The sequence below is a fragment of the Macaca mulatta genome, chromosome 9 (assembly GCF_049350105.2).
Source record: "Macaca mulatta isolate MMU2019108-1 chromosome 9, T2T-MMU8v2.0, whole genome shotgun sequence".
Taxonomy (NCBI): Eukaryota; Metazoa; Chordata; class Mammalia; order Primates; family Cercopithecidae; genus Macaca; species Macaca mulatta.
This window is the reverse complement of record NC_133414.1, coordinates 55,308,371-55,324,521: the sequence shown is the minus strand read 5'-3', so window position 1 is coordinate 55,324,521 and position 16,151 is coordinate 55,308,371.

The following is a 16,151-nucleotide window of genomic DNA, read 5'->3' as shown; positions in this document are numbered from 1 at the left end:
ATCCCCTACCACCGTCCATCTCCAGAACTCTTTCATCTTCCCAAAAGGAAATCATACCCATTGAACACCATTGAACACTGAACCCATTGAACACCAACTCCCTCCTTTTGTTAACCATTGCTTTGTCTCTGTGAATTTGCCCCTCATGTAAGTGAAATCGCAACGTATTTGTCCTTTTGTGGCTGGCTTATTCCACCTAGCACAATGTCCTCAAGGCTCATGCCTGTTGGCACGCCTCTCAGAATTTCCCTCCTGGCCCAGCGGTATTATAAGCTCATGCCTATTTTCCCAGCTCTTAGGGAGGCAGAGGCAGGAAGATAGCTTGAACCCAGGCGTTCCAGACCTGCCTGGGCAATATAGCAAGATCCCATTCTCCACAAAAAGAAAGAAAAAAAGACAGAAAACAAACAAACAAACAAACAAATCCTCCTTCCTGGCAAAGGTTCAGTGACCGTCTACTGTATGTATAACCACATTTTGCTTGCCCATCCACTCACCCATAGACCCCCAGAATGCTTCTACCTTTTGACTCTTGGAATCATGCTGCTTTGAACATGGGTGTGCAAATATCTGTGAGAGTCCCTGCTCTAAAAAAAATCCACATTCTTGGCACCATGAAGAATCACCTCTCACAGACACCAGGGAAGAACAGGTCTGTCTGAGAGCAGAGGGTGAGGAGGGGAAAGTGGGGCTGCGGACCACAGTGGGAGGAGGAAAGTCCACCACTGTGTTCCCATGTGTGGGAGGAGAGAGGAGAGATGTCCTCTAGTGAAGGAACTCTTGTAGCAGCCAGCTGCATTTCTGCTTGGCCTACCGAAGGCCAGCTCAAGAGTCCAGGCCAGGAAGAAGCCAAATGATCGATAAGATCCATCAGGAAACAGAAGTGGGCGGTGTCTCAGCTGCAACAACAAACAGGTAGGACCAGCCATCCACCCCCCAACCCAGGGGAAATGCATCCACCACACAACTACCACCACTGCACTCATGACACTCTCAGGGAGGCATGGGAGCTCCCGGCAAGGCACAACCAGGGCAAGTGACAGTTTGCCAGTCCTGGGCAAGCAGACACCTGTCCTCTCTCCAGTCCCCCATCCACCAGCCTGTGCAAGCAGAGAAACATCCTGCATAAATTAAAAGATTAACCAGATCATCAAAAGATCTGAGCAAACAAAACAAGTGAGACAAAAAAACAAACAAAATAACCACCAACAACAGAAGAACACTCATTTTTACAGAGAGATTTGAGCCCATCCCAACAGAGTACAATGCTGTTTCCAAGCTCATGGACACCATTTGGAAAAATTAGCTGTGCTAAAGGAGCAGGAAGCCTCAGTCCCTTTCCCGGAACTGCTGTTACACAAATCACATTCTCTCACCAGGGAGCCACAAAATTAGAAACCTGCAATAACAAAGACCATGTTAAAAGTGCATTTTGGGGCCAGGCGTGGTGGCTCATGCCTGTAATCCCAGCACTTTGAGAGGTTGAAGCGGGTGGATCACCCAAGGTCAGGAGATCGAGACCAGCCTGGGCAACATGATGAAACCCTGTCTCTACTAAAAATACAAAAAATTAGCCAGGCATAGTGGCACGTACCTGTAAACCCAGCTACTGGGGAGGCTGAGGCAACAAAATCGCTTAAACTTAGGAGGCAGAGGTTGCAGTGAGCTGAGATTGTGCCACTGCACTCCAGCCTGAGCGACAGAATGAGACTCTGTCTCAAAAAAAAGAAAAAGTGTGTTTTGGAAACAAAGTTTTCACAACGAAAATTATAAAATGCCTGGAACTCAATAGCAATAGGATATTACATATTAAAATTATGAACTCAACAAAATAGACCTTTAGGGAGAGATTTATATCCTCAGATTAATTTGTGATAAACAGGATAAAAGGAGAAAGCTGATGATAATTTGAGTAAAAGAGAAAATAAAAACTAACATGAAAAACTTTTCAGAAACAAACTACAGTAAGTGTGTGACCTATCAGAATCTTTGGATATGTCCAAAGCAGTTCCCAGGGGAAACGTTATAGCTGCAAGTGTTTATTAATACGCTTGAACAAAAGATATATAAAATTATATAAACTAAGTAAACATACAAGAATGTTTTTAAAGGGAAACAAGAAATCAATGTATTTAATTTTAAAACAGCCATAATAAAAGTAGACTTGATAAATAAAACCCACAACCACTTCTTTGAAAAGACCATTAAAATAAAAAAACCTCTGGGAAGTCAAGCAAAAGAGAAAGAAAAGGCACAAATTTTAAAACGTTAGATTTAGAAAAATGGCATAATAACCTATGTGGAGAAGCTGCTTCAAATCAGGGAGACGGGAGGCCAGCTTCATTCCATGGGAGGCCAGCTTCATTCCATGGGAGGCCAGCTTCATTCCAGTAGGTTCTGTTTCACCTGGATGAAATGCAAGATTTTCTTGGAATGTATAAATTGGCTTAGCAGGAGGCAGAAAACCTGAATAAACAGAACAATAAACAGAACAAACAAAAATGGTAAGCAGAGGTGGTTGAGGGGCTCCATCAGCCTCCAGGGACCGGCTGCTGTGTTAGGGAGGGCCAGAGCACAGGGGAGGTGGAGCGCAATTCTTTCTACAAGATTAGCAAGCTGAACTTGAATCTCACACACACACACACACACGCACACACGCCACAGTGACATGGAAAGAACCCCCAGGACACTTATGAGATGTAAAAATAGAAAGTTTCTGCACAAAACAATTGTATGTGTTTAAAAGATACCAAGTGGCAGAAAATAGTGATTTACGTATGCCAGTGTCTAGGAAGAAACCTGGAAGGCGCACGCCAGACTCACTGCTGGGTTGGCTGGGGAGGAGACGAGGGGGTGGGAGCAGCTAAGGAGGACACACACTCTTTCAACTCTGCTCCCGTGTTGCCAGGATGTTTACCAACTGAAGATATTTTTAAAATTATTTTTTAATTAATTAATTATTATTTTTTAATTTTTACTTTAAGTTCTGGGATACATGTGCAGAACATGCAGGTTTATTACATAGGTATACATGTGCCATGGTGGTTTGCTGCACCCATCAACTTGTCATCTAGGTTTTAAGCCCTGCATGCATTAGGTATTTGTCCTAATGCTCTCCTTTCCCTTGCCCCCCATCCCCCAATAGACCCCGGTGTGTGATGTTCCCCTCCCTGTGTCCACGTGTTCTCATTGTTCAGCTCCCTCTTATGAGTGAGATCATGCAGTACAAACTGAAGATATTTATACATTACTTTAAAGTAATTAAATTAAACTAAACTAAATGTAAGCCAATCAATACATGTAAATAAATAAAACCAATAATTAATAACAAGAGAAAAGTAATTCATACTTTAATAATTACTAATTTAAATATTTCTCAGCTAAAAATTAAAAATTTAGAAAATGTGGAAATATGTTTCATAATAGGAGGATATTATAAATGAAAGGGCATTTCTGTAGTCAAAGGGGTAGGAAAGACACACCCAAACAAGACACAACCCCAAAACCAAAATGAAAACTACCAGGTTTTGATTATATGAATATCTAAAACTCTGAATACAGAAAGGCCTCATGGACACGTCAAAAGGTAAGCTTCACACCAGGGAAAAGTCTTTTATAACGTGTATAAGCAGCCACGGGATTTATATGCAGAACATATAAAGAGCTTTTACAAAATCAATGTGTGAAGGGCAACCAACCCAACAGAAAAATGGGCAGAGGATTAGCACAAACCACAGGAGACAGCAGAATGGCCAGTAAACACTTGAAGGGATGCTAAACCCTCCCACTGTCTAATAAAAATGCAAATGTAAACAATAATGAAATGCGCCTTGTGCTCACCAGACTGGCAAGATGAAAAGCCCTGAGCCCCTTCACCGCCAGTGGAGTCGGGAGATGGGCACTTCATGCCCTGCGAGAGGACACGGGATCTGGCACAGCCGTTTAGGAGCACGGAGTGACTCGAAAATGTGGAGGGGAAATGCACCTACTCCCTGACCGACGATTGCAATCCTGCTTCAAATAATCTACTCCAGAAAAGTGGTCACCAGCATGTGCTGGGGTGTGCCCCCCGAAACAGCGAAGGATTTAAGACTTATCACCATTATAAAGATTAGCAAATGGAGGCTGGGAAAAATTAAATGTCTGTCCCAAGTCACAGGACTGGCAAATACAGTCATCCCTAGGATTCGGTAGGGGATTGGTTCCAGGATCCCTGAAGATATGAAAATCCACAGAAGCTCAAGTCCCTGAGCATGACATAGTATCTGTATGTAACTTGTGCACATCCTCCCGTATAGCTCAAACCATCTCTAAGTTACCTGTAATATCTTGTATACTGTGAATGCTATGGAAACAGGTGTTATACTGTTAGGGAAGAACAACAAGGCAAAAAGTCTGTACATGTTCAGTACAGACAGAACCATCCACTTCTTTTTCTGAATATTTTCAACCCATGGTTGGTTGAATCCAAGGACTGGAACCCATAGGTAGGGAGGGTCCACTGCAGTACAAACACGTTTTGAGTTTAAGCAGTGGAAGTCCCTTGCTTTCAACCTCTACACTGCACAAAAGCCATCACCACTGGACATGCAGGAAAAGTGAAAGCAACCAAAATACACTCCTGAAATAAAGTATGGTCTAAGCACTCCGTGGAATTTTTGCAGCTATTGAAACTGGTAACACAGTGACGTGCAGTGGTCTCTGAAGCATATTTTTATCAGAGGCATTAAAGGGAAAAGAATTAAGCTTATCTGAAAGAATAAACACAAAAGAATAGGCAGAAAAAAACCCCAAAATGAAGAGAAATTTGCCCTGCAGACGTTAAAATGCCAGATACACCAAATCATGCAAACACAACATCAAAACACAGCTTGGTGGAGATGGAGGGACAGATGGGGAGGCGGAGAGCGTGGAAAGGCTGGAAAACAGTCCCAAATGGACACACGTCTCCATGTGACACTTCTTTTTTTTTTTTTTTTTTTTTTTTTGAGACAGGGTCTTGCTCTGTTGCCCAGGCTGGAGTGCAGTGGCGTGATCTCAGCTCACTGCAATATCCACCTCCCAGGTTCAAGCGATTCTCCTGCCTCAGCCTCTTGAGTAGCTGGGACTACAGGCATGCACCACCATGCCAGGCCAGTTTTTGCATTTTTAGTAGACACGGGGTTTCCCCATGTTGTTCAGGCTGGTCTTGAACTCCTAGCCTCAAGTGATCAGCCCGCCTCCGACTTCCAAAGTGCTGAGATTACAGGCGCCCGCCACCACGCCCAACTAATTTTTGTATTTTTAGTAGAGGTGGGGTTTTATCAGGTTGGCCAGGCTGGTCTCGAACTCCTGACCTCAAGTGATCCACCCGCCTGGGCCTCCCAAAGTGCTGGGGTTACAGTGTGAGCCACGGCGCCCGGCCAGAACACATTTCCTTTTAATGGAAACAGTAATTCTCTGTGGCCACCCAGCCAGCCCACATTCCTCCATCACGCAACCACCGCCTCCGAGGAAGCTGGACTGTGCGGCACACGCGTAGATCATTGCTTACTTAGATGACTGTGAACCATTGACGCTGGGGAAGCACCACTCCTCCCCAGACCTGGCAGCATCCTCCCCGGTTCTTTTTTCTTGCTGAAATATTTCTCCAAGAGTGTTTTTGGGGTTGACTCTCAAGGGGCTGATAGGACTGAGGATGGCTTCCTGCGCGCCCGTATTTCACGGCGGTGAGCAGGACGCAGTCCGGGTTCCAGAGTCCTTTCCTCTCGCGTCTGAAGCTGTCACTCCCTTTCTTCCTGCATCCGTTGTCTGTGCCGCGATTCTATCGTCAGCACCACTCCCGTTCCTGTGCGGGTTACCTGCTTTTTCTCTTTGGAAGTTTTTAGCAATTTTGACTCAAAATGTAGATGTTTTTCTTTGAAATTACACATAACATTTTAACTTTAAAATATAATTAACGCTCTGCAAGCCCTTTCAGTTTGAAGATGTGCCTCTTTTCTTAATTGGGGAAAGTTCCTAGTCATTTTTCAGATACCTCCTCGTATCTATTCATTTTTCCTCTTCCAAGCACTGAATATTTCTCCCTCACCTCTGTCTCCTCAGCCCCTTCAGGTCCTTCTAGAAGGGCTCAGAGCCTGACCTGTCTCACTTGTTCATTTTCTGCTCACCAACCTTCCCACCAAGTTCGTCACTTAAGTCCCCGCGTGTTCCAGTCCAGTATCCCCGGCTGCAGCTTCTGCATAACTGCAGATTCCAGCCGCGCTCTCCCTGCGTCCTGAGGGTATGTGACGGATTTGGGTCTTGTCCGCTCATCTGCTCCCTCCCATGTACCTTGGAGTTTTTTCCCTCCCGGAGTTCACTCCCCTCGCTGTCTCATTTCCTCAGGCCGCTCTCTGTTCCCTGGGAATGGTCAGCTGCCTTAGGCTCCAGTTGACACCTTCCTGGTGGGTTTCAAGGAGGCAGGCAGGGGCTCCTCGAGGCAGAGCCTCTGGCAGGATGAGCCTCTTTGCTCATCCCCGGGGGCTGCTCTGGTCTGCAGGGAACGCCCCTGCCCTTCTAGCCGGTGCTGTCTGTCCAGGGCTGCCCTGTGCTGTATTTGGTTGTCCTTGGGCTGGGGAGGAGGGCTGCCCAGGGGCCACCAGCCAGCCTGCTCAGGCATCATGGCCCTCACTCCAGGAGGCTGCTGAGGTGCTCTGGCCTTGCCTGGATTCCTGGGGCTGGTAAGGGTGGGATCTTCTACAGGAAAGCAGGGCCAGGCAGATGACAGGCCCAGGTGGGCCCCCGAGCAGAGAGCTGCAGCCTGGTCCGGGCGCGTGCAGTGTGGCCACCTCCACTCAGACTGTGCTTCCCCTCCCGCCCCAGACTCCACCGACCACCTGGCCTCCGCGACGCCCTCCCGGGTTTCCTCTTAGGTTCTGGGATCCAACAACTGTCATCCCTTTGATGGCATCTCCAAGGTCTGGATTCATGGGAAGGAGCCAGCAGCCTGTATTAATTAATCACCTCATAAAGGAACCAAAAGCCAAATTTACAAACAAAAATCGTAACATTAGATGTTGTCAGGGGTGGAGGAAATGGAGATGTGGAAACATTGCTGGTGGGTGTGTGAACTGACACACCCTCCCGAGGACCTTGTGGCAACACGTTCCAAATGCCTGGAGAGTGGACCCTAGTGTTCTATGACGAGGTGGCATCTGCTCTCTAAATACAACTGGGCACCCTGGAAATAATTTAACAGACATAAGAGGACTCTGGGAGGTGGAGATGAAGGAAGGCTGTCCAGGAACCTCAGGACTTTGGGGGTGACGCTGTACCAGGTCCTGAGTTTTCTTTTTCCCTCTCATATCCTGGATGGGCCCAGAGAACCCTGCAACCTGCAACTGCCAAAACGTGCAGGGGGAAAAAAGAAAAGAAAAAGAGCCTGTTCTCTCTGGTGAAAGGACTGAGAAGGGCATCTCACTGGAGACCCAGTGAGGAGATTCCCACTGATCCATGTCACAGCAGCTCCGCCCAGGCCTGCCCTCAGCATCACACCCAGGCCACAACAGGCTCTGCTGACTACGGCTCAGAGACCACACCCAGCACCCGGTGTTCCTTAACTTACCCCCACCACACAGGGCAACCCTGGCAACACACGCAGGGATTGAACCAGAGCCACGGCAGATCCAGAAGAACAAACCAGACCGGAATAGCACTGGGAGGGCTTTGAAAACTAAATTGTCATTGACTCTACATTTCCCCAAAGCAGGCTGGGGCCTATATGGTAAACCAAATTAAGGGTACCATGGACTGAACTGGAATGTTCACATAGGATCAAAAGTTTCCTTACATAATAACCAAAATCTCCAGAATATATTTGAAATTATTTGTCATATCAGGAAACATAAAAAGCAACTTGAAGCCAGGTGAGGGGGCTCCCACCTGTAATCCCAGCACTTCGGAAGGTCAATCAGGAGGATGACTTGAGCCCAGGAGTTTGAGATCAGCCTGGGCAACACAGCATGACCCTGTCTCTACAAAAAATTTAAAAATTAGCCAGCTGTGGTGGCACACACCTGTGGTGCCGACTACTTAGGAGGCTGAAGCAGGAGGATCGCTTGAGCCTGGCAGTTTGAGGCTACAGTGAGCCAAGATCATGCTACTGTACTCCAGTCTGAGCAACAGAGTAAGACTCTGTCTCAAAAACATAACAGAACAAACAAAAAACAACTTAAATAGCAAAATAAGATTAACCAAGATAAATCAGATGTTGGAACTTTAAAGCAGCCATCATAAAAATGCTTCAGAAAACAATGGCGAATTTTCTTGAAACAAGAACAAAATGAAAATCATACAACTGAAAAATGCAATAACTAAATGAAAAAATGTGCAGTTGGGTTCAATAGCAGAGTGGGGATGACAGAGAACAGAGTCTGTTGATTCAAGGACGATTAATAGAGCGGACCCATAGGAACGATGGAGAGATAGGAGACTGAGAAATAAACATCTCCTTGCGGACGGGCGGGCAGTGACAAAAGGCCCAGCATTCCTGTCACCAGAGTCCCAGGAGGAGAGGAAGGAATGTGTAGTGAAAAAGTATTCAAAGGCACAATGGTTGAAAACTTCCCAAATTCGGTGAAAGAAATAAACCTGCAGATTCAAGAATCTAAGCAAACCCCAAATAGGATTAACACATCATAACGGACTTCAGGAAAGGAAAGACAAATAAATAAATCTTTTGAACCACCAGAGAAAAACGATGCATTAAGGGACACTGCTTCTGAGGATGGTGGGCTTCTCTAAAACCACGAGGCAGAGGGGGCGGCACACCATCGCCACGTGCTGAGAAAAACTGTCTGCCCAGAACCCTATTCAGTGAACATATCCTTCAGGGATGAGGGGAAAATAAAGATATTCTAAGAGGAAGGAAAACTAGGATAATTTGTTACCAGAAAACCTACCCTTAATAAATGGCTAAAAGAAGCTCTCCTAACAAAAAGGAAATAAGGAAATCAGAAATAGCAACAACAGAAGGGGTAATCATATGGTAAATATAATTGACTACGATGAGTTTCTTAAATTATATTTTATGGTTGAAGCAAAAAATAATAACATCATCTGCTGTGGCACTCTACATCTGAAGAGGAAATATTTATGATAATTACATGTTTAAGTGGGGGAGGCAAAGGGGAGGTAAATAAAAGTAAGCTTTTGATATTTCTCATGAAGTGGTGAAACACTGATGGCAGCAGGCTGTGATAAGTTACATGTGTGTATTATAATCAATCCTAGAGCAGCCACTTAGAAAACGATACAAAGCAATGCACCCAAAAGTATAAATAATTCAAAACGAAATGCTAAAAACGGTTCAACTAATCCATGACAAGTGAAATGAAACAGGTTAAAGGAAACATAAGAAACATGCAGAAAGCAAATACAAATGGCACATTTGAGTCCTAACTGTAATTTCTGTGTGGTAAAGAATTCGGCCTAGCCCAAAGAGAGGTCTAGCCTTTGTCCTGGCTCCTGGTAAGTAGTCCTGAAGCCATGTGACAGGAGGGTCTCTGTTATTCATGGTGGGCCCCTCAGACCATACTGAAGTTTCTGCCACCAGCTGGCCCATGGTGGGCCCTCCCAGGAATGTGCTGTCAGCCCCAGATTCCGGGAAAGGGAGCGGTGACCACAGAGTTCCAAACAGTCTGCAACAGATCAGTCAATTATGGCTGCACAGTGCAGCTCCAGGAAACACTCTGGACACCAAAGCTTGGGTGAGGTTCCTAGGTTGGCAGTGCTTCATGGTATTGTCACACGTGGCTGTGGGGGAGGGTAATGCACCTGAGGACAACAGAGGCTTCACAGAGCCTCCTAGCCCTGCCCTCTGTGCTGGTTCTGAGTTGTATTCTTTCCCTGCAGTAAACAGTAACCATGTGTATAGCAGTTTTCAATGAGTTCTTTGAGTTCTTCCAGCAAATGATTGAAACTTAGGGTGCTTTGGAAACCTCTAAAACTTGCTGTTGGTGTCAGGAATGAGGGAAATTTTAGGAACCATGCCCTCAGACTTTGCAGTTTGGATAAATCTGAGAAAAACATAGAAATAGCAGAGTAAATGCAAAAATATGACCCATTATATGAGGTCCATAAGATACTCATTTCTAATATCATGGCATAGGTATTTAATAGATTGAAAATGAAAGAACAGAAAAAAATATTTCATGCAAACAAACAGGAACTTTTATAAAAGCAGGAGTTGTTATAATAATATCAGAGTTCACAGCAAAAAGAATTTCTAGGACAAAAGAGGAATATTACATAATAACAGAAGAGCAAGAGTATATCTTGATCCTAAATATATGTGCACCAAACAACACAGCTTCAAAACACAGGAAGCAAAACCTGATAGAGCTTAAAAAATAAATAGAAAAATCCATAATTATAGTTGGGATATGTCAACATCTCACTTTCAAAATTTGTAAAATTACTAGACAAAAAAAATCAGCAAGAATATAGGATAACTAAACAATATTATTAGCCAGTAGGGTATCCTTAACATTTATGGAAAACTCTATCCATCAACAGCAAACATGCATTATTTTCAAGCTCTTATAGAACAGACTGTAGATCTTAAAACAAACCTTAACAAATTTTTAAAAACTGAAATCATACAAAGTATGTCTTCTGACCACAATGGAATCAAACTAGAAATAAATTACAGAAAGACAACTGGAAAATCTGCAAACACTTGAAAATTAAGCAGTAAACATTTATATACAATATGGACAAGAAGAAGTCTCAAAGGGAATTTTTAAAAAGCAAGTAACACAATGAAAATATGGCATATCAAAATTTGTGGATGTGGCTGGGTGCAATGGCTTACTCCTGTAATCCCAGCACTTTGGGAGGCTGAGATGGGTGGATCGCTTGAGCCCAGGAGCTCAAGACTAGCCTGGGCAACATTGTGAAATCCCTATCTCTGCAAAAAATTAGCCAGGTGTGGTGGCATGCACCTGTAGTCCCAGCTACTTGGGAGGCTGAGATTGGGAGAATTGCTTGAGCCCAGAAGGTTGAGGCTGCAGTGAGTGGAGATTGTGCTACTGCACTCCAGCCTTGGTGACAGAATGAGACCTAGTCTTAAAAAAAAATATGTGGGATTCATCTATAGCATAGCTGAGAGAGAAATTTATAGCACTAAATCCTTATATTAGTAATATTGAAAGTTCTCAAACCAGTAGTCAAAAAACTAAAAGAGGAATAGCAAAATAAAGTTAAGGCAAATAGGACAGAAATTGAAGAGCAGAAATTGATGAAATTAAAAACAAGAAAGCAATGCAGAACATTAAGGAAATAAAAAACAGGTTCTTCGAAAAATTAGTAAAACTGATAATCCTCTAGCATGATCAACAAAGATAAAAGGAGATAACACACAAATCACCAATATCAGGAATGAAACAAGAAATATCACAAAAGAGGCTGCATCTATGAAAAATGTTATAAAAATTTTATGCTCATAAATTTGACAACCTAGGAAAAAACGGATCAATTCCTTGAAAATCACAAATTACTACAACTCAGAAAAGATGAAATATATAACCTGAAATCACAAATTACTATAACTCAGAAAAGATGAAATATATAAAGATGAATAGTCCTATAACCATTATATAAATTGGATTTGTAGCTAAAAAGCTCCTGAACACAATATATCCAGACCCAAATGGTTTCACTGGAGAATTTACCAAATATTTAAAGAAAAATCAACACCAGTTTTACACAATCTCTTCCAGAAAATAGAAGAGAAAGGACTATGATATCATTATTTTGATATCAAAACAAAACAAAGACAGCACAAAGGAAGGAAGGAAGGGAGGGAGGGAGGAGGAAGGGACAGAGGCAAGAACACTGCAGGTTGATTTTGCTCATAAGCTTAGATGGAAAAATCCTCAAGACAATGTTAGCAAATTGAATTTAGTAATGCATAAAAAGAGTAGTAGACCACAATCAAGAGGGAATTTCACTCAAGTTATGCAAGACTGTTTTAATATTTGAAAAACAAATCAATGTGTTCTACCTTGTAAACTGAAGAAGAAAAATCATACGATCTTACCAACTGACATAGGAAAAGGTTTTGACAAAATTCAAAACACATTAATGATATAAACTCTTAGCAAACTTGGAATAGAGAGTAATTTCCTCCAACTTCAAAAAGAGCATTTACAAAAATCTACAGTTAACATCACACTTAATGGTGAAAGAATGAATGCTTTCCCCTTAACAGCAGGAACAAGGCAAGAATGTTCCCTTTCACTATTTTAATTCAAGATAGTACCAGAAGTTCTAGCTAGTGTAATAAGACTAGAAAAGGAAATAAAAAGTACACAGATTGAAAAGAAAGAAAGAAAACTATCACTACTTGCACGTGGCATAGTCATCTACATAAACAGTCCCACAGAATAAACAAAACATCCTTGATATAAAGAGTGAGAATATCAAGGCTGCAATACACAAGAATAACACACATACACAAATTGCATCTCTCTATGGTAACAATAAACAAGTGGAAACCAAAATAAAAATTGCAATACCATTTACAACTGCTCGAAATATATGAAGTATTAATTTGTAGGTATAAATCTAACAAAACATATACAGGAGGATATAGTGCACATTACAAAATTCTGCTGAAAGAAGTCAAATATCTACATAAATGGAGAGACATGCCATATTCAGGGATGGGAAGTGTCAACATAGATGTCAGCTTCCCCCAAATTGCAGGTTTAATACAATTCTAAATCTTGCCGTTGTTTTTTGTATACATATGCAAACTTACTGAAACAATTTTGAAAAAGAATAATTAAATGGAAAAAAATCACTGTATCACATATTAAAGCTTACTCTACAACTACAGTAATCAACTCAGTATAGTGCTGGTGGAGGGATAGATACATTAATTACTGGTGCAGAACAGAGAACCCCAAAGTACCCACAGAAATATGCTTAATAAATTTTTGAGAAAGATGCAACAGCAGTTTAGTAGAGGATTGGATAGCCCTTTCAACAAGTGCTGCAGGAGCAATCAGACATCCATAGGCAAAAGAGATGAGCCTTGGCCCGACCTTCACATTTTATACAAAACATAACTCAAAGATCATGGGCTTAAATGTAAAACTGTAATATTTTCAGGAAAAAAATATAAGAAAATCTTCAGGACCAGGGACTAGGCAGAGCTCTTAGACTTGCATTCAAAATACAATTCATAAAAGAAAAAATTGATAAATTGAACCTCATCAAAATTAATTTTTTTTTTTTTTTGCTCTGCAAAAGACCCTGTTGGGATGATGGAAAGTAGTTACGGAATGAGAGAAAATATTTGCAAATCGCATATCTGACAAAGAACTTGTGTTAAGAATAAAGAACTCTCAGAACTCAACATAAAATAAATAACTAATCAAATTAAAAATGTGCAAATGACATGAACAGATATTTGACCAAAGAAAATATTCTTTGTACATGAAAGGATGGTCAGCAACATTAGCCATTAGGAAAGTTCAAATTAAAACCACAATGAGAGACATCGCTACATATTAGAATGGCTTTTTAAAAAGTGATTAACACTAGGCTGGGTGCAGTAGCTCACACTTGTAATCCCAGAATTTTGGGAGGCCGAGGTCAGGAGTTCTAGACCAGCATGGCCAACAGGGTGAAACCCCATCTCTACTAAAAATACAAAAATTAGCCGGCCGTGGTGGTATGAGCCTGTAACCAACTATTCAGGAGACTGAGGCAGGAGAATTGCTTGAACCTGGGAGGTGGAGGTTGCAGTGAACTGAGATCACACCACTGCACTCCAGCCTGGGCGATGGAGACGCCAACAACAACAACAACAAAAAAAAAAAACAAAAAAAAAGAAAAAAGAAAAAAAATGAATAACAGTAAATCCTGGCAAGGATGCAGAGAAACCAGAGCACCCACACTTGCTAGTGAAAATGTAAAATGGTACAGCCACTCTGGAAAAAGTTTGTCAGTTCCTTATAAAACTGAAAATGTACTTATCATGGGACCAAGAAAATGAAACCATGGGCATTTCTAGCACAGAAATAAAAACTTATTTTTAGACAGAATTTTATATACAGATGTTCATAGCAGCTTTATTTGTAGTAACCCCAGACTGAAGACTACCCAGATGTCCTTTAGTGGTGAATGGTTGGATACATTGTGGTACATCCATATAATGGAATACTACCCAGCATTACTAAGAACAAACTACTGATATATGAAACAACTTGAATGAAACTCAAATAAATTATCAATCTTAAAAAGTCAATCTTAAAAAGGTACATACTATATGATTCCACGTATATAGCATTTGTGAAATAACATAATTGCTGAGATGAAGAGAAAATTAATAGTTTCCAGGGGTTAGGGATGGGATGAAGGATATATGGACGTGTGCCTCTAAAATGGTATCACAAGGAAGCCTGTGGTGCAGAGGTATGCATCCTGATTTTGATGATAAGTACAAGTACGTACTTGATAACATTACAGACAGCTATATGCACACATACAAAAGTAAGCACGTTACTGCCTCGTTGAATATTAGTAAGCTCTGTGGATTGTACCAATGTCTGTTTCCTGTTTTGATATTGTAGTTATATCAGATGCTAGCTCTGGGGCAGCTGGGTAAAGGGCACAAGGAATCTTTCTCTACACTCCTGCCCAACTGTGTGTGAATCTATAATTATTTCAAAACAATGAGCATTTAAACAAATTCATATGTTTGTAGGAATTCATTTCTAGCTTATAAAAAATTAAGGGAATTTCAGTTTTGGGGAAAATGGAGTAAGCACGTTTCACGGTGTGTCTCCCACTAAATCAGAGAGAGTACATAAAGAAGCTATTTGAAGACTTTTAAAATCAAATAACCCCAGGAGAATTGGGGGAAAAAACACCATAATTCAAAGTAACACTGATCTGGCATTGAGTTTTACCACTTCCCTTCTCTGGTGTCTCTCAGTCTGTCTTCAAGGAGGCCTGAACTTGGAAGTGGACTTGGGTGCAAACAGAGAGCGCTCAGAAGAAGCCTTTCTGATCTGGCTGAGGAGCAGGAAACAGTCTCCTAATACGCAGAGACAGTGCAAGAAGCTTTTTTCTCTTTACTCCATTTTCTTATGCCTCAGTTCCCTGCAGCCCACTGGCACCTCATTTCCTGATAACTAGAGCAGTGGTCTAAGCAGGTGGGTGCACTCCATTGCTTTTTTACTCTTTCTGTCCTTTTCTTGCTTGATGCTGGATGTGGGCATTGTCATGACAAGCAAGGAGCAGAGTGAAGTAAATAATCCCCTTGCTCAGCTGGAGCACTGAAAACGAGAGCTCCTAGGAGCTGGAAAGTACCAGGGAAATGATGGCATGTGAGGAGTTCAGGACGGTGACATTGAAAAGTTGTTTATGAGCTTCTGGCCTCATCTCTGTGATAGTTAATTGTTTCCTTTTAGTTTTAGTTGACATGTAATAATTGTATATATTTATGGGATACAGAGTGATTTTCCATATGTACATACAATGTGTAAATGATCAAATCAGAATAATTAACATATCCATCACCTCAGACATTTTCATTTCTTTGTTTTGTGAACATTCAAAATCCTCTCTTCTAGCTTTTTGAAAATATGCAATAAATTATTGTTAACCACATTCACCCTACAGTGTTGCAGAACAGAACTCATTCATCCTATCTAGCTGTAATTTTGTATGTCAACCAGCCTCCCCCAACCTTCTCTCCTCCCTACCCTTTCTAGCCTCTAATACCCACAGTTCTATTCTCTACTTTCATGAGTTCAAAATTTTTCTAGCTCCCACATATGAATGAGAACATCTTTCTGTGACTGACTTATTTTGCTTCACATAAGGTCCTCCAGGCTCATCCATGTTGCCTGAATGACAGGATGTCATTTTTATGGCTAAATAATATTCCATTGTGTATACACACACACACACACACACACACACACACACACACTTTCTTTATTCATTCATTTGTTATAGACATTTAGGTTAATTCCACAAAAGCTGTGATTGTTAATTTTATGTGTCAACTTGACTGGGCTATAGGGTGCCCAGACATTTGACCAAACATTATTCTGGGTTTGTCTGTGGGGTGTTTCCCCTTGAGATGAGTATTTGGATTGGCAAACTGAGTA